This window comes from Rhinolophus hipposideros (genome assembly GCF_964194185.1).
Source record: "Rhinolophus hipposideros genome assembly, chromosome: 6".
Lineage (NCBI taxonomy): Eukaryota > Metazoa > Chordata > Mammalia > Chiroptera > Rhinolophidae > Rhinolophus > Rhinolophus hipposideros.
The window spans coordinates 48,173,134-48,193,177 of NC_138052.1; positions in this window are offsets into that span (position 1 = coordinate 48,173,134).

Sequence of the window (20,044 nt, forward strand, 5' to 3'; positions counted from 1 at the left end):
ATATTAAACAATAAGAATGTGAGAAAAAACTGAAGTAGAAAATAAGGTAAAGCTCTGGGTAACGTTAACATCCAAACTTCATGACATTGCCAGTGGTAGGCCTAAAATTTGACTCTGATCATCCCAATTAATAACAGTTGGAATAGAGTGGTCCAAGTTCCACTCGATTGCAGTGGTCATCAGAAGCTGTTTCATCCCAAATGATTAATCTAAACCAATCATAGTAATCCTATTCCTCTTGTTAGGAACTGAGGTAAGAATGTATATATGACCTATTTCTGGTAACAGAGACATCAGAGAAAGTCTTCCAGGTGTGGGGGAACTTTCCAGGAAAGGTCTCCTCATTCCTATTCTTAAAAGAGAGAAAAGACATGTACAGTCCCTTCCTTCCTCTGGATGCTGTTGTGTCTGCTTATGACGCCTGGAGCCGATCATCTTGGTATCAGCCTGAGAATGAAGCCAAAACATAGAGGGGTGGCGGGGGTAAGGTGGGGGTGTGCAGAGCCAAGGGAATTCCTGTGAAGAGGAGCCAGGGTCCTGACACACAAGTGTGGCCCTGGAGCCACACTTTCCCTGGACCTTTGGTTATGTTAGTTATTACATTTGCTTTCTTTAAGGCAATGTGAGTTGGGGTTTTTCTGTTACTTGCAGCAAAAATCATCCTAATGGTTTAAAAGCAGCAATTAAGTATAAGTCTTTGAAATCAGACAAATCTAGTTCTACTCTTTAACTTGTTCTATGAAAACTTGAAAAAGAATTAAAATCTTTAAACCTCAGTTATTTCACCTGTATATTGGGTATGTAACACCTACTGTACAGAGTTGTTGTATAAATGTAGTGGAGAAATAAAGTACATGAAACAGCAAAGAACCTGATGCATTGTAAGTACTTAATAGAGTAGATTTTAACGCTCTTTTTTTTAAACAATCGAATTTTCTTAGGCTGTAATTCATACTCTCAAACTTTAGTGAGGATGGAAGACAATTGACCACTTCTTGATTGTAAAACAGTTCATTACATGTTGGAGGGTCATTATTAGAGGTCTCATTTGTTAATTTCAACTAAATAGCTAGAACCAAAACTATGAACTAATTGACCTATGTCCAATTACCTCTTACTGAAGGGACAATAGTGTGACGAGGTTAGAGTTGTCACCATCATGTGTCCTTCAGCAGTCACCAAGACAGTCTTTATTGTGTCAGCCCTTCCTGGCTTCAGTCTCCTTGTCTCTGCAGATGAGCTCTTTTCAAATCGTAGGTGCTTCTGACGCCATCAACCTTTGGTATAAAGGATCTTTCTTCGCTGAGGCTTTGCAGAACCAAATGTTTTCAAGTCAGCCCCCAAGAGACTATGGCAATATTGGTTTGGTTCGGTTTGGTTTGGTTTGGTTTGGTTTAAGGAACTGCATATGGTCAGTCACTAAACCATTTCCAGCCAGTCCAGTGATCTCTCAGCATTAAGTCCTGTCCATTCAGCTGGAAGAGAATTTCGGTCTAATGCTGTATGATCCAGCTGACTATCAGAACACCCAGCATTGCATTAGCAGCCAGGATTGGGAAGGGTGGATACGGGAAGAGGGGGGGTGTTGTGCGGGGCGTCTGGTGGGGCGGCTTGCAGGGTCTCTGCTTTCACTCCCCACACAAGAACGCAAGACATGGTGAGGCCAAAAAGGAACACCCACGGAGCCATAGGTAGGGAAGTCATACCACTATGGTCTCACTGGAGGCTGGGTTTACACCACGTGCGACCTGCTGTCCGCTTTGCTGCCAACCGACCAACTCTCCTGGACTCTCCTTTCACTCTCCTTCAGTCTCCTCCTTCACTCTCCTCGGCTCCCCTCCGTAGCCTCGGCAGTTATATCAGTGGCCAATGGCTTAATGGCTACAGCTGATGGCCAACCAGCCACAGCTGACGGCCATCCACTCTCTGAGCCAGCACCTCTCCACATGAGGCCGAGAGCCTGGAAACTGCTTTCTGGGGCTCTGTCCCCACATGGGGGCTGAAGGGAAAATGTAGCTGACTGTCCTGAACAAGTCTCTCATTTTACCTTTCCCCAGGAGTCAATACAAAAAGGCTAATTTAATTATGTTTCTTGGGGACAAGAATTGTGTCCTCATTGGAATCATTCATTGCCTGAAAGTGTTAAGAATAGTTAGTTGTTATTATTTTTATAAATTTTAAAATAAAATTTAAATGTTAATATCTTCAAAATAAAAGCATTAAGCACTTAAAAAAATAAAGGACATAAGGTAATTTACTTTTTTAAAAAAAGTCCCTTTTGTTTTTATTGCTGTTTTAATACTATTAATTTGGGGTGGGGTGGGGAGAAAGCATGTCTTTTCCCGACCCCCCACCAGCATCACCATGAAATTAAAAGGTTGAGTGGATACCTGGGGACTGAATGCTAAACCCCAGTGATGGTCCCTGTCTGAGCAGAAAGCATGTTTCCACCAGCAAAACCATCCACCTTTGGATGTAGTGTGTTTCCTTAGTGAGGAGGATCAGGATGGCAAACCACAATGAGCTGAAGAACAGAGGCTGTTCCCAATTTCCTTGGGGGTTCTTTTACAATTTTAAGAGAAGGGAGGGGCTTGGAAAATTACTGAGATTGGAGTTTCTCAATTTTAAGAGAATAATGGCAGAGCCAGACTAAGTGTAGCTAAAATAATATTGCACTATGGAGCAATGCATTCTTGCTGTATTTAAAAATTTTTAAATTATGAAGATAGAGAAGCAAAATGAAAATTAAAAGCACACATATCCCACCACTCAGAGATCACCACTCTTAGCATTTTGGTGACTACTTTTCCTGAAAAACAAAAAAACACACCCATACACATATTCATATATGTTGGCTCATACTTATATATGGTTGTATAAACTGGGCATTTTTTTTACACAGAGTAACATTGCAAAAATATTTCTAATCAATAAATACATTTCTGCAACAATTTTAATAGCTATATAGTATTCCACTATATAGAATCTATATGTTCTAGATTATAAATAATGTGTACAACAAAACCCTAAGCAAGTTTTCTTATAATTAAGAGTACTATGCTAATTGTAACTAAATTCCTTTAGGCTTCCTTATTAAACTCTTAATTTCCTTAGTATAATTTCTGAAAAGTGGAATTTCTGGTTCAAAGTGTTTGTATAATGATACGTTTTAAAATATATGTTGCCAAAATTCAGTAGGCTATTTCAATATTTTATGAATTATGTGCTCTACTTAGAGAAAATTCTATTGGTTTATTAAATCATCCAAATCATACCAAAATTTTCACTTTCTTTTCTATACTTAACAGATTCATAACAAGGTTACATTATGATGGCAATGAATTTACTACTCTGAAATTGTAATACGTCTTATTTTTATTTAAAGTTAAAATTTTTTTATTTACTAATTGCTTACTTTCTTGAATTTCTTCCACACTTGGAATTTCAATAACTGGTGTGTAGCCCAATCTTTAGATCTATTAATTTAGGCAAATCTCTGTGGTAGTTCTATTCATTTTTTATTAAACTGATCATTTTGCATAAAACAGTAAGCTGTAACTATTTAAATTAAGTTAATTTAAAATAGAATATGCTAGGCCCTCTTGGTTTGCAAATTTACCTCTAAAAGCCATGTCCACAAAGCAGTTAAATGCTGTCTTTTGATACTAGCACAGCACGAAAAGCAACAGTTTTTATATTTTGGTAGCACATATTTACTTTAAAAATATGCATATTTATATACATACATGCATTCTAGGGATATGCTTTCTTACTTACAGATATGGAATAAATTATTTAACTACCAAGCCTAATATTTGCAAATATGTTTTGCTGTTGCTTCTAATCTGTATAAAAAGCCACAAGCTAGATGCTCCCTTTTCTGCTTTCTCAACCTTAGCAAATAAGAGGACACAGTAGTCCCCACTTCTCCAGTTTTGCTTCTGTGGTTTGTTACCTGCAGTCAACCAAGGTCTGAAAACATTAAATTTCCTGAACCATCGACATCATCTGCTACTGAGAGTCAACCACTGACATCGCCATGGCTCAGTTATCCGGGATCACCCAAAGCAGATGATTCTCCTTCTGACATATTGTAAGCCAACAGTAGCCTACGTCACCATGCCTACATCATTCACCCCACTTTATCTCCTCATGTTGGCATGTTATCATCTCACATCATGACAAGAAGAAGAAGTGTGAGTACAGTACAATAAGATTATTTTGAGAGAGCGAGAGAGAGAGACCACATGCACATAACTTTTATTGCAGTTTACCAGGGGTGTCAGAAAAAACATATACACATTTTAAGAGATGTAAACACTTTGGTCAACGTTGCTCAAGCAGTAGTTCACCGTAATCAGAAGTGTCTGGACGCTGACGGTAACCACTTTGAGCACCTCTTGTAATTGCAGAGCTCAAACGTGATTTGTATTCACCTTTTGTTATTGGTATATATTATACAATTTTAATACAGTTTTTTCCCTTGCTTAACATCTGTATACATTTTTTTGGCACCCTCTGTATTTGGGAAGCATTGGGACATGGGAATTGGCAGGTCATTTTTACAGGAAAATCTGATTTTTAAAGACACAACAAATTGGGTAGTGTGACATTATGAATTTAATCATATGGATGAAGCAATGAGCTAATTACGTATAATGATTCACTGCTGTACTTTCAACACCTTCAGGGATCAATTTCACCCACAAGTGAACAGAGCCAGCACCACATAGTCTGCTATCAAGCATGGATCTCTCTGATTCAAATGCAAAATGCTATTGCAGATGAAATTCACTGGGACAAAATGTTCAATAGAAAGATTACATTTCCAGTGGGGCAGAAAGATATTTGCCAGCATCTCATTAAGGCTTCGATACCAAGTCTTGGATTTCAATCAGCACTGAGATAGAATGGCAATAATCCAGGAGTAAGAATATAGGTAGGACTTTGTTTTCCGTAGCATTATGCATTTTCCCATCTACAATAAAATTTTGAAAAACTTTCTAAGGGAATAGATATGGGAAAAAAATGAGCTTGTAGTCATTTTAATGTCAGCCACACAAAGCATTTGGTGAAGACTCTGCAGCCTAATAACTTTGCCTCTCAGGAGAGGAGGAGCAGGTGACATCATTTACATTTAGCCCAATACGTGAAAAAGCTTGAAATTCTCTGCACAGTAAATGTAACATCAATTCTCCCACCTTTGCAGTCCCACCTCCCATCATTAATATAGTCCAGCCATTTTATCACCAGCATTTTATCCTCTTCCCCTAGAAGTAATTTACTGACTTAAAGGAAATGTGAGAGATTTGCTTTAACAGATTTTATGAATTTCAGCAAAAAGTCCCGCTGAACATTTCAGGAGAGAGGTTATTCTTTGGCCAGGAGGCATTTGTAATAGTTCCATAATCAAAAAAGATTTGCCTTGGATTTACTAATTTGCTCAGTTTCTTAAGTAACAAAAGGGTCTACATTCTGCCACTCAATTTAAAGTGAGCCCATAAAAGCTTCCAGCTTAGCAAGAAATCTAAGAATCCACAATTTGAGCTTGTAACCCCATTTCAATTTGTGCAAGTGTAATATCATTAGGGACTGATTTCTACTGTAGGGTAGCTGTGACTGTTCATGGAATTTAGTTATTTATCCGAGTGGTGATGGGGTAGGAGAACACTTTGAAGACAAACTACCTCAGAAATAAGGCTTGTTCCCTCTGAAGGATCAGAAGCTGGGAACACTGCAAATTTCATGGGAAAGTCTCTTTCCTATATAAAACTTCGGTGAACTGCAGCCAGGCAAAAACTCTGGATTGGATTTGGATTAGGGGGCAGAATATTCAACTGCATTTTGCTTAATTTGCATGGCTGCATCTGAAAAAGAATCAGATAGCATTACTTGTATGACCCTGTATCCCCAGCATCTAGAACAATGCCAGCCACTGAGATGCTCAGTAAATATTGGCTGAATAAGTGAACTGTACGTATATGCTCTATAGGTGTGTCCTGAATTGACCAAATCTGTACCTCAGCTATTAAGATGTTAAAGACTTAAAAACACAGCAAAACAAAAACCCTGGAGCCTCCCAATCACCCTTGTTCACTGACTTGCTTTAAACAACTTAATCTAATCAAACGAATTGAGAGTCTTTTAGCATCCCTTTCTTTCCTCCTTGGCCTCTGAATCTTTAACATACATTTCCCGAGCTCCATCTTCCTCAGATTTCTTTCTTCTTAGTTTCTCTTTTCATGTCTGTGGCTGAGAAGAGGAAAAAGGGTTGCATTGTACATGGTGATGTTTCCCTTCAAATGGCAAATGAGACAAAGTGGCCAGGACAGAAGAATCATTTTTCTTTCTTCCTTTAACTACATTCTGGAAACCACAAGAACTTGCAACCAGTAAGAGGCCAGACAAGGAATGTCTTGTTTACATAAGGGGGTTGTTTAATGTCAATTGAAAAAAACTACACTCCTCTCTTTTTTTTATATTCCCATATTCTTGGCACTGTAATAGTGCTCCCAGCACAGTGAATCCAGCCCTGGTGATTGGAGCCTCGACTGAAAACATCATAGCAACTTCCCATGGCAGGAAGGGAAGAAGCTTTTGTTGCTGCTAAGCACAAATGCGACAAATAATTAACAACAGAAGTATATTCTTATAGGATAATCAGGCTCTTGTAGTAATTTCTTGGCATGTTTACCTTGGAATTCTAATCATAACGACAGTTCAGATACTCAGAGAAAAGACTCTGCCTGTGACCAGCACAGCCAAGACAACTGGAAATGCTTATGCAAAGAAAAGCAAAAATACAGCCAGATATATTTGTAGCATGTAAAAGGAATGTATAGGTGAGCAGTGCAATGTTCTTTTGTATTGGTCTTGAGGTGTAATTGTTTTAGGAGGATTTGACCAAGTCAACTTTAAAAGCATCTTGTCTTGTGAAGGGTTAATCTCATTCAATGAGGAGGAATCAATGCTCAATTTTGCTCTTTGTTTTAAGTTTTGTACCCAGATAGGTAATTGATTTCCAGAGCTCCAAGACCAAACTCTAGTTAATGATAGGAAAGGAAACCACTGGCTCAACAAACAGACTAACTTAAGGGACTAGAACAATTATTCTGTCCTTGTTTACCAGTAGGTTTCAGGTAGCATGCATCTGCGACTCAGGGAGAATGTGCCAGCATCAACAAATTTGAACATATTTGTTCACATACTTAAAATTCAACCAGATTAATGTGCCTTGTGCCAGGTTCTCTCAGCACACAAATTTCTTCCAAGCATTTCAGTAGTCTGGCTGTTTCACTGCAGATGTGTGTGTCTGTGTGTTCCATGGTTAATGAGAATGGATGGAGTTCAATTGTTTTCCATCTTCCCTATTCAATTATCCAACCACTAAAATAACCCAATGAAATGTTACATTTAAGGCACCTTGCAGAGTGCTTGGCATCTCGCATGTGTTCAACGAATGTTCATTACTACAATTTCCTTTCTCTGGATTTCCTTTAGCCTTTTAAAAGTTTGATAGGAACTACATAATTTAAGTTTGTGATAATAATTACATAATTTTATTCGATGAAATTGCTAATGGTGTGTATATACATCTTATCTCCTTGCATTAGTTTCTTATTGCTGCTATAACAAATTGCCACAAACTTAGTGGCTTAGGACAACGTAATTTATTATTTTACCGTTTTGTAGTTCAGAGGTTTAATATTGTCTCACTGGGCTAAAACCAAGGGCAGGGCTGTGTTCCTCTCTGGAGGCTGGAGAGAAGAATCTGGTTTTTTGCCTTTTCCAGATTCTAGAGACTGTCCACAATCCTTGGTTCATGGCCACCTGCCACCTTCAAAGTTAACCATGGCCAGTCAAGTCTTTCTCTCATTGCATCACTCTGACACATTGCATCACTCTGCCTCCTATTTCCACATTTCAGGACCCTTGTGACTTCATTGAGTCTACTTGAATCATCATCATTATCACCATTATCATCAGCTCCTTCTTTTACGGTCAGCTAATTAGCAACCTTAATTTCATCTACAACCTTAATTCCCTTTTGCCACATAATATAACATATTCACAAATTCAGGGGTTAGGATGTGAACATCTTTGGGAAACCATTATTCTGCCTGCCATATTTCTCAGACTGTAAACTCTTTGTGTGGCCTATATTTTTATCTATATTTCTCATAGCAACAAGAATAGGGTTACTAACTATGTTTGGGTTTTGGTTCCTTTCTTGAACTAATATAGGTTCTCAAAGAGTACCTAAGAAACTCTGGTGGGTTTTGACTTTCAGGTATTAAGCAAATTGCATTAAAATTCAAGTCTGAAAAATATGTGGCTTAAAAAAGCCCCAACAAGTAGTTCCCATTGTCCCATTGTACAAATTTATAATATTAGAGAGAGAGAGAGAGAGAGAGAGAGAGAGAGAGAGAGAGAGAGAGAGAGAGAAAGGAAGGAGGGAGGGAGGGAGGGAGGGAGGGAGGGAGGGAAAGAAGGAGGAAGGTAAGGAAGGAAGGAGGGAAGGAAATAAATAAAGAAGAAATTTAATGACATTGCTTTGCAAAAATAAGGGAATACGCCAAGAAAGAAGATACAGTGTCTGGGAAACAGGGCAGGCAATATAGGATAGGGGAGAAGGGAGTTCTCAGCATATAACAGGCCTAAACACAACCAAGCCAGATGGGAGCAGAAAAATGTGGGATTCCAGGAGGAAGGTCTTTAAGACTGTTGAAATTGAACTGTTAGATTACTTGGTGTGTCTGAATGTACTGGAAGGATATCAACACTTCTTTTAAAAAGTTAAGGGATGAATCACAAAAAATTAAGCAAATGAAAATATCAGGCAATTATTGCCAGAGAAAACTAAGCACTGTACCATAAAGAAAATGTATTTATGTTATAATGTATAGCTTAGCTGTGAATAAAATTTTAAAAGTCATGATAATGTAAACATTGGATATTGATTGAATGAAAATTATGTTATAATTACATGGGAGAATGAAGAAGAGATGGAGGAAGAACATGTGGGTAAGAATCAAATTCCCATCTTCCATAGTAGGAAGTCAGATAAAAATCTAAAACTGAAAAATAATCAAGAACTAGGAGCCAAAGAATATTATTTAGAAATGAGGATAAACAGCTAGAAGAGCAGATATTATTGCTAGTGAAGTTTGGGGAAGAGCTCCTAGATTGTTATTTGACTGTTTAAACTATGTATGTGAACAAATTAATTAACAAAAAAATTAAGACAAAAATTTATCTACATTTTGAAGAATAAAAGATAAAAATATACAGATTATGTACACTTGATATCTATGTAACTTTACTAACAATTGTCACCCCAATAAACTTTACTTTAAAAAAAATGTAGGGATTATTTATAAAAGTAAAATCCCTATATATGTTTCTCTCTCTCTCTCTCTTTTAACCCCTCCACCCCATGGCAAGTAGTATTCCACAGGAATTTTTATTTTCACCAAAATGATATTTGTTTTGTTCCTTGATTCTATAATTAAAAGACTTTAGTATAATTGAGCCAATTAACAAACCAATGAGACACGCCAGGTAAATGTCCTCTGATGGTACTGTACAAAGTGATGAAGAAGAACTGCACTTGGAGCGGCAGGGTATTTCAGGGAGAATTTTTAACAGATATGAAAGTAGTATTGATAAAGAAACAATTTTGCTTATGTTTCTGTCAAACTGAACTACTCACAGTTGCCTAAGTGTGCTATGTTTTTTTTTCCAGTTGATTCTTTTTAATTTTATTAGATTTATTGGGGTGACATTGGTTAATAAAATTATATAGGCTTCAAGTGTACAATTCTATAATACATCATCAGTATGTTGCATTGTGTGTTCACCAACCAAAATCAAATCTCCTTTGTCCCTATACGAGGTCTGACAATTAGGTTCGCGAACTTGCCACCGTGCACTTACATTGGCAGCACTGTACAAACAGGCTGGTAAGGTTTCACAACCCTGACATATCAGTGTGTCACAGCTGTGTTCCTGTTGACGTGTCTTGCTGAGTGGTGTTCATTATTGTTGTTGCGTGTTTTTGTGTGCTACTGCAAGACTGTCTGTGTTTGAATTAGAGCAATGAACAAGCATTAAATTTCTTGTTAAACTTAGCAAAAGGGGAAGTGAAATCAGGGGCATGTTAGTCCAAGTTTAGGGGATAGTGACATAAAGAAAATAGCAGTGTAAAAATGGTTTAAACGTTTTACTGAAGGGAGAGAATGCATCGCTGATGAAGAGAGGTCAATAACGAGCAGAACTGATGAAAACATTGCAAAAATTTGTCGAATTGTGTGTCAAAATCGTTGGTTGACTGTGAGAAGCATAGCAGACCAAGTGAACATTGATAGAGAAACAGGACTGTCTTAACTGAAAATCTTGGCATGAGAAAGGTGTATGCAAAAATGGTCCCAAAGGAGCTCACCAACGAACAAAAGCAAAGGAAAGTTAAAGTTTTCCAAGACCTTTAGGAGAGGCAAGACGATGTTTTGGGCCATGTTATCACTGGTCACGAAGCATGAGTGTACCAATTTGACCCTGAAATAAAGCGTCAAAGTGCACAGTGGAAGTCAGCCAATTCTCCATGACCAAAAAAGTTCCATCAGTCCAAATCAGAAGTCAAAACAATGTTGCTAACCTTTTTTGATATCAGAGGGATTACTTATTATGAATTTCTACCAACTGGACAAACAGTTAACCAACTTTACTATTTAGAAGTGCTGAAAAGGCTGCACAAAAAAGTTAGACGAAAATGACCCGAACTTTTTGCCAACAATTCATGCCTCTTACATCACAACAATGCACCAGGTCACAGGGCACTGCCTGTGAGGGAGTTTTTAGCCAGTAAACAAATCACTGTATTGGAACACCCTCCTTACTCACCTGATCTGGCCCCCTGTGGCTTCTTTCTGTACCCGAAGATAAAGGAAATATTGAAAGGGAGACATTTTGATGACATTCAAGACATCAAGGGTAATACGATCACAGCTCTGATGGCCATTCCAGAAAAAGAGTTCCAAAGTGCTTCGAAGGATGGACTAAGTGCTGACATCGGTGCATAGCTTCCCAAGGGGAGTATTTCGAAAGTGACCATAGTGATATTTAGCCATGAGGTATTTAGCATTTTTTCTAGGATGAGTTTGCGAACTGAATTGTCAAACCTCATGCGATTTCAAGTTCTTAAAATGAGCAAGACTCAAACCCAGGGAATATTATGTAAGGGATTATTTTGGTTAAGATAACCAGGACTTGAATAATATTTTCCCCTGCTCCTCAAGATAAAATCTACCTCTGGTTTTGGACTCAATGTTTTTATTATACCTTACATCATTTCTCTAGGGATGATTGAAGGGGAAAAAAATGTTGATTTTTTTTTTTTTTTTTTAGTTATTTTGCTGGAGTGAACTGAATGAATGACAAGAACTCTTCAGTGGAATTTTGAAAAAAAAAGGAAATTTTTAAGGAACACAAAAATTTCGTGATCAACTTTTGAACTAAGAAAGCAATGTAATCTACATTATTTTAAATGAGCACTTTACAATAAAATACAGTACAAAAAGCAAGATTTTTGTATTGTTTTCCTAGCTGTTGAAGAGTCTGTTCAATTCAGTGAAATGCTAAGGAAGAAGGGGACTAACATTTAGAGTGCCTACTGTGTGATTTACGGAATGCCTGCTATTTTATGGGCACAGTGTGGTCATTTACAGTGCATGTAGCCCTCAGTGCGGTGCTAGTATCCTCATTTTTCAGATGAGAAAACTGTGATTCAGAGAAATGAAGCAACTTATCTGAGATCAGATAATTTGTGATTCACGGGACAACAAGAAAATCCCTATTTGTTTTTGTCCAAAGCATGTAATCATTCCGCCTTCCCACTCTGCCCTCAGAAAGTTAGCTGTCTAGTGGTAGATGTAAGAAACACTCAAAAACTAACCAAATTGGGTTGGAAATGGTAGGCCCAGGGTTAGCCTTCTGAGTGGACTCTGGTTTGGAATTCCTTAGCATGGCAGAGTGGCTACCACCTGACCGAACCTCAGAGACACATCTGATTAGGACACTCAGCAACCTAGTCAAGTCTTACTGAGAAAAGCTAGGCTCGGTGCATTTCTGACTTCTACTCTGAGTACCTGCTTGCTCTGGCTCTTGCCTGCCTGGCTAGCTGGACCCATCTTATCCACTTGTCATCTTTCTCACAAACATTAGGCATTTTGCTTTTTTCTCAGTTTCTCAAACACTCCCTCCCACCTTAGGGCTTTTGCACATGCCTGTGTTACGGGGTTAAGGCCCGGCTGCTTGTCGCCTCATGAGCCAAAAATCGAGAGAGAGGTTGGTGGAAAGAAAAGCAGGTTATATGCTGGCATTCCAGGAGGATGGCGGACTCCTGTTCAAAGAAAAAGAGTTTAAAATGTTTTAAGCTAAATTACATTGTTGAAGCGAACTAAACTTAGGGTACCCCTACAACTGTACCTGCAGTGTTCTTCAGTAATGCAATGTATTCCAATACTCACAGCCTCCCCCTCCTCACAAATCCATCAGGATTCTTAGATGGAATCACCAGGAAATGACTCTGGCTGATTTAAGCCCAAGAGAAATGTATTGGACTGTATTGGGGGGCGCACAGGATTTCCAGGAAGGCTGGAATACCAGGTTTGGAGAACAGGAAGAAACAAGCAAAACTGGAGAAACAGAACTTCAGGCAAAATCACACCCAGAACCAGTCCGAAGAGGGCTCTGTTGCCTTAGCCTCCGTGAGCAAAGCTTTCTTAGACAAGGGAATCCTGGAGCGCCTTCTCCTGAAACTGAACTTTGCTGTCACAGTCACTGATACCAAAAGAAATTCTTGACTCTGCTTCTTGGTATCACTAGTTCTGATTCACCAGTGCCTTGGGCAGATAGCTCTGTTTGTCCAAGCCTCAGTCAAGTGCCCAAACTCTAAAACTGCAAGGAAGCCTATCGAAGTGAGTTAATGGGCTTTGAAAAAGCCTGCCTCCTACCAGGACTCGTAGAGTGGGAAGTCCACAAATTTAGGAAAAGAATTCAAATGCTAAGTAGCCCAAAAGTCCCATTCCTCCCTTATTCCCCTGCTTACCTTTTCAAGACTGACCTCTTTACAATTCAGGTCTTTGTTAAAGTAACTCCTCAGAGGCCTTTCCTTGACCGTCTTATCTTAAAAGATCTTCAGTCTATTATAACCTGCACTGGTTTGTCCCTTCATAGCACGCATCACAGATGATCGTCACTTGGACTGTGGGAACCTTGGCTGTACTCACATTGTTTCCCAGGGCCGTTGACATCCTCGCACAGAGCACTCAGTAAATAGCTGTTGAATGAACTAGTAAATACATAAATACTTAGAAAGCAGAGACTCGGCTTGATTTTCTTTAGATTAAATTATCTTTACATTGAAGAGTGAGTTTCTACAAATTACACTGAGAATGAATAAAATTACTTGATAGCCACCGCCGTAGGCAGCACATGGCAGCACAATGCCATGTATGACTGCATTTCCGTTCCTTTTTATTTAATTTAGTGGATGATATTTATCTAATGTAAGATACTTCTGTTATCTTTCTATAGCTTTTTACTCAGGAGTTTCTGCTCATAACTGGCCACTATGCTTACCTGAAAACATAGAGATTACGAAATGCCCTTGAGAGGATATATCTTGCTATCTTGTTGCCTGTGAAAAATGAGGTATAATCTGTGTGCTGTTAGATGCCAACCATTTTCTTATAGAAAAGTTCATAATTAAGATCCAGAAGTGTCATTAATGACTCATGACTTTCCATCTATGTCAGGATCTGAGATCATTACACCTTTTAGGTTTGTCTTCCCCACCACTACACTTAACCCCTGCTTTTATATACTGCAGCAGCTCAGTAAATATGCTTTTCATCGGCTTCACAGGGATGAGTGTAGCCACTCAGTTGCCACTTCTAGCAAGCTGGCTCCCGGCCCTATGCCTCCGGATCTTGAACATGCCTCTGGTTTAGTACTTCTCCACCAGAAGAATCTGAGATGCCGATGGCTAAGGCCTGGTCATATAGAACTTCACATTTTCCATAATGTTCAACATAGGTCTGGACACATGTTATCACTCTGTGAATATTGGCTGCATGAGGCTAGGAGCTATTTCAGTCTTTTTAAAGTGTAGATGTTTCCTATCTCCGTATTTAGTGTAATGCTCTGTAGACACTGTCTACAATAACTGCAGCTGGATCCCTGTCTACCACCCTAGGAAGTCTAGAGCTTATGCTAAAATGGCTTTGTCATGCAGGGTGTCATGTGGGGTCTCAAGTCCTGCTCCCTGCACAAGAATACAGGATAGGGTGAGGCCAAAAAAGAACACCCACGGAGCCATAGATAAGGGAGTCATACCACTGTAGTCTTGCTGGTGGCTGGGTTGTAGACACAGGGGCAGGAGCCACATGATCTGCAACCCGCCATCCACTTGTCTCTGCCAACCAACCTCACTTGCTAACTGTAATCCGCCTCTCTGCAATCCGCAATCCACACTCCGCCACGCCACGCCACACCTTGCTAGCTTAGCCATGGCTGTTATATCAGTGGCTAATGGCTAACTGGTAACAGCCGATGGCCAACTAGTCACAGCTGATGACCATCTGCTGCTACCTGAGCCAGCACCTTTCCACATGAGGCCGAGAGCCTGGAAACTGCTCTCTGGGGCTCTGTCCCCACAGGCTTTTAAGGTTTATCTTTGAGAACTTTTTATATCCCTACCCAGTTGATGATAACGTTCCCCTCTAGGACCGTCTGACTCTCCTTTGCCAACTCCTCCTCTTCTGGGTCTGGTTGTCTCCCTACCCAGAGGCACCCACTGTTAACATTTTGGTGAATTTCCCTCTAGTTTTTTCTCTGCATAATTGTTTACAAGTAGTTGAAATCATACTCTATATACAAACTCATGTTCTTATGTTTTTTACTTGTCATTATAACAAAGAATTTTCTCACATCATCAAAATCTTCAGAAGCATAATTTTTTAGCGGTAGTAAACGTTTCTACCATCTGTCCTGCACCACAATTGACTCCCATTATCCTCTATAGTTGGATATCCAGATTGCTTCTAGTTGTTTGTAATCACTGTAAAAAGTCATGGTAAATCTTTGCAAATATTCTTTTGAAAATTGTTTTTTTAGGACGGACCCTCAGATGTTGATCAAACTGTTTAAAGATGTGAACATTTTTCCAACACTGGAAATTATTTTCCTAAAGACTGTAACAAAGTGCACACTTAATGCAAGCAGCTAAGAGTGTCTGTCTACCTATTGAGGCCTAGAAGTTTTAAATAGTTTCTAATTTGATAGTTATACAATTGTATTTCCTTGTTTAAGTTTACATATCTTTGCTACTACGGATTGAACATTTTCACACATATTAGCCATTTTAGTTGTAATTATTAACTGTCTATTGTCAACTGTCTTTTTCTTTGCTTATTTATTTCTTTACTAGTGTACTAATATTTTTTTACTAGTACTAAATTTTATTTATTTCTTTACTAGTGTACTAATAATATTTTACTAGTACTAATATTTTTCTGACTTCTATGAGTTCTCTGAATGTCAAAAAATAACGTATAAGGAGTACATTCACTGATTTCAATCTAACTATTTTGCTGCCTAGCAGCTTGAAAATGATATGTTGGGCATCATTCCTTGTTTTTGTTCCTTGTTTTCCTTGTTTACATTGTTCCAGCATAAAACAGGAGGTTGCAGTTTGTGATGTCTGAACTATTAGAACTGTAAATCAGTAATGAGTACCACTGCAATTATGTTGTAATTCATCAAAAATCCAATGGCTATTTCTTGAGTGCCCACCATGGACTAGACACTGTTCTCAGGGGTGGGGACATAATCTTGCTTTGGGCTGACAAACAAGATGGGGGCCTGCATCCCTGCAATTTACTGTCTTTACTCAGGTACCTTGATAAACTAGAGCACACCTGAGAGCAGCAAAATCTCTGGAAATTGTGCAATTATTTAGAGAAGAGTATCTTAGGCAGTAAGTTAAAATGATGAGGGGGCTGTTAGTGAGAGAATTACAGATGGCACCCAGGGACAGCTAGTGTGATGACCTCTCTGGCCCCAGTGTCCTAGAAGCTGACAGTTGAAACCATCTAATTTCACCTGCTCCTTTATTCCTATTCCAGCCTCTTTGTTTAATTTGGTTTCAAGGCCAGGGAAAGACGACTACGGGATCCACAGTTGTGTGGCTCTGCCCCAAGTCACCATTAATGCTGATCCAGTTCTCACCTTATATTTCTAGTGACTGACTCATTTTTTAGATTGTGTGTGACCAAGTCCCCATCTGCCATCCCAATTCTAGGAACGTATCCCCCATTTTATGTCTCCACCTCTGGCTTCTCTCATCACTACCTGATTCCCTCTCTAATCAATTAGTTCTTTGAGCCTGGGCTATCTTGGTTGAAACTTAGCACCATTAGTCTCTATGGCCTGATTCTCATTTTTTGCTACCACACTTCTCTCATGAAGACCATCTGCCTGAATCTGATGCTAGCTAGAGTCACCCTTTCTGCAGCCTTCCCTCTTAGCTCCACCGATGTCTTTCTGTTGCCTCCAGAAAATATTTAGGAGAGGGAATCAACAGTGATAGAAGTGGAAGATAGGAAATCTGAAAGGAATGATTTTGCAGAACTGTGGCTTGGATGACTGAAGGAAAGATGGTTTCATTCAGCGAGACTGAGAACAGGAGAGGAGTAGGCTTGCTGAGAGAGATGACAGGACAGTTTTGGACGTGTTGAATTTGAGGTGCCTGTAGTATCACCAGGAAATATACAGTGAAGAGTTGGGAGCCCAGGAGATAGTTACATTATGTAAATATTTTTCAGTGTGTGTGTGTACATCTCTCTCTCTCTCTCTCTCTCTCTCTCTCTCTCTGTACATATGTGTGTGTGTGTGTATGTATATATATTTACCTACATGTCTATATATCTGTATCTAGCTAACTAGCTAGCTAGCTATATTCTTACATACACACAGGCAACATTTTCAAAGCAAAGCATCTGCCAGTGATCAAGATTTCTATATTCATGTATAGCTGAAAAGATCACTGAGCAAACCAAAGTTTAATTCCCATTATATAAATCTGTACATGTTGTTAATCAACAGTTCTGTATACTTAGAAGCTCTTTTCCATGTTAATGTAGAAAGTCTTAACCGCCTTGAAATTTGCCTACAGTCAGTAAGGTAAAATGTTGAATAAATATTTATTCAAACAGGAATATTACAGGTCAATGCTTCTAACTTGAAAAATTAATCAATCTGCGTCTGATTTGGGTTTACATAGGGTTTGTGATATTTTTGTATTTCACCTGCCAATTAGTAATTGTTTTCTACCCCCATGTTCAAAAAAACAACATATTGAATACCCAAGAATAACTTTTGAAAAATGATACAAAATTTAATTCCACCACAAGAAACTAAATCAATACAAGAAATTCTGGGAGAAAAAGAGTATCTCCCTACCACGTTTGAGGGAGTATATACTCCCTTAATGGGGCACTCATAATTCCCATTACAGTTAATGGGCTTTGCGTGTGTGTATCATGAGGCACACAAGCCTTGCTGTCTCTATCAGAAAAGGATTCCTTTTGTGTTGATCTCCTAGCTGTGTTTTCATTCTACCTTTTAAAACCATTACACCTAACAGAGTTTTGAGTGCATTATAGGTAACTTTAAGAAGCCGTCATTATCTCCTCTCTCTTAACCACATAATAGGGGGTAGAAAAGTGAGAGCACAGTATATACACCACGCTGAGGAGAAGGAACTTGCCTTGAATTTTTGAACCCTCAGCCTATTTTCTGTAATGCTCCTTGGTGAATCACTCTTAAGTGCTCCATCATTCACTAGGATATGTGCTTCCTGCCAAAGGTTACAAGATTACAAAAGTATCCTTAGCTCAGGAGGGACTCATAATTCACCATCACCTTATTTTGACACTACGAGAGAAAATATGTGCATCAAGGCAAGTATAGGAAGTAATGAAAAAAAAAACCTGTATTATGTTAACAATGCAGCAAACACTCCAAAGGGAAAAATACAGACTAGAACAATAATAAGGATAATAGAAAAGTAATGCTGTGAAATTATGAGGCGAGATTTGCTGATCAGCTCACGAACATTTTCCTGAGTGAAGATAGTTTCTTAAAAAGCTTCCCTTAGGGATGAGAGGAAATGGGAAAGTTAAGATGGCTCCCAAAGTTCGAAGAAATAGTTAGTTGTGTCAATGTTTCTAAAAGACAAGGTGAAGTACATTTCCTGAAGGTGAAGTGGAAGTATTTGGAAAAAATTGAAAACACCAGTGACTTGGAAAGAGCTGTTAATATGCAAAAGATGAACAATCTCAAGGTCACAGAGGCAAGGTGATGGACACCTCATAAACTTAGGCAACCAAGTGAAATCTTAGAGGACCTCTGATTAACATGTGGAAAAAATAATAGAGATACAATATTTATGAAAAGGTCCTAGGAAATAGTGCTCTTTGTTTGGTAAAAAGGTCACAGGAATGTATATGTTAAATGTTCGCACATTTCATTTTAGCAAAGTTATAACCAAACAAGTGACATGTTCAAAAGAATACTAAAAGTATAGTTGCCAGAAAGCTTTGTCACAAATGCAGCTACACTTTTCTTTTTCATAACATAATTTCACCACAAACTTTGCATGATGAGGATTGATATCACAAGGTTGTCAACAAACAGTTGTAAATGCTGTGGTTGACTACTTAGGAAAGACTTATTGGCATCTCTTGAATATTTTGAGATGCCTGGGTCACTGGGTAACAGAACACATTTCTAACCCTTTCAAATTCCTTCCTCTTTTTTTTAAATTAAATTTATTGGGGTGACAATTGTTAGTAAATTTACATAGATTTCAGGTGTACAATTCTGTATTACATCATCTATAAATCCCATTGTGTGTTCACCACCCAGAGTCAGTTCTCCTTCCATCACCATATATTTGATCCCCCTTACCCTCATCGCCCACCCCCCACCCCCTCAAATTCCTTCCTCTTCTAATTTGGGTATGTGCTACATCTTTCTGATGGTTTGTATGTTTGTTTATTTGTTTAAGTGCTATAGTTTGATATGCTACTTTCTCTTAACTTCTTTACCGAATATAACATATATACAGTGAAGAGAACCCTTCTTAAGGGTAGAATATTTATAGATTATATAAATCTGTGAAATTTATGCAATTTTCAATGTACAATTGTACAATGAATTTTTTGCAGACTATATAAATTTGTGTAACCCCCACCCAGATCAAGATATGGAATATTTCCAGCATTCTGATACCTTCCATGTCCCTTTCCAGTCAATACCCCTGTACCTCAATGGATACTCTTCTGACTTATATCATTAGTTTTGCCTGCTTTAAAATTTCATATAAATGAAATCCTGCAGTATGTTTTAAAATTTTTCCATAGGTTGGTATATTTGAGTTCAAGTATAAGTCTAGACATGAATTTGTTTAACAAATGCAAATTTTATCTATTACTATCCTCTCTTACAAAGCATTCTGAGAAGTTTGAAAATGCAAACCTCCACACCATCCTCCCCAAAGCAATACCTTTCAGCACTAATGTTCACTATACCTCCTTCTCAGCCCTGCCAATTTAAGTACTAGGAATGACATAGTGGTTTGAACTAAGTAGTATCTGGAGTACTGACCTTCCCCCGCCATTATAGTCTTTCAAATCAGTGCTGACAATGGGTTTTTAAAAAGTGTTAAATGAAATAAACATTGAATGAGACAAAATGAAACAAAACACATGAAATGAAACAAAACCATGGGTTTTCTGTTTTGTTTTGTTTTTTTAGTTACACACACACACACATACACACACGTATGTATTTTAAAAAGTTCAAAGAGGCTAGCCACTCACTTCTTGTGTGTCCTTGCAAAAATAGTATACACATGTAGTACATGTTTCTTCTTTTTTGCACAAATGGAATCATTTTATGCAAATTATTCTGTATCTTACTT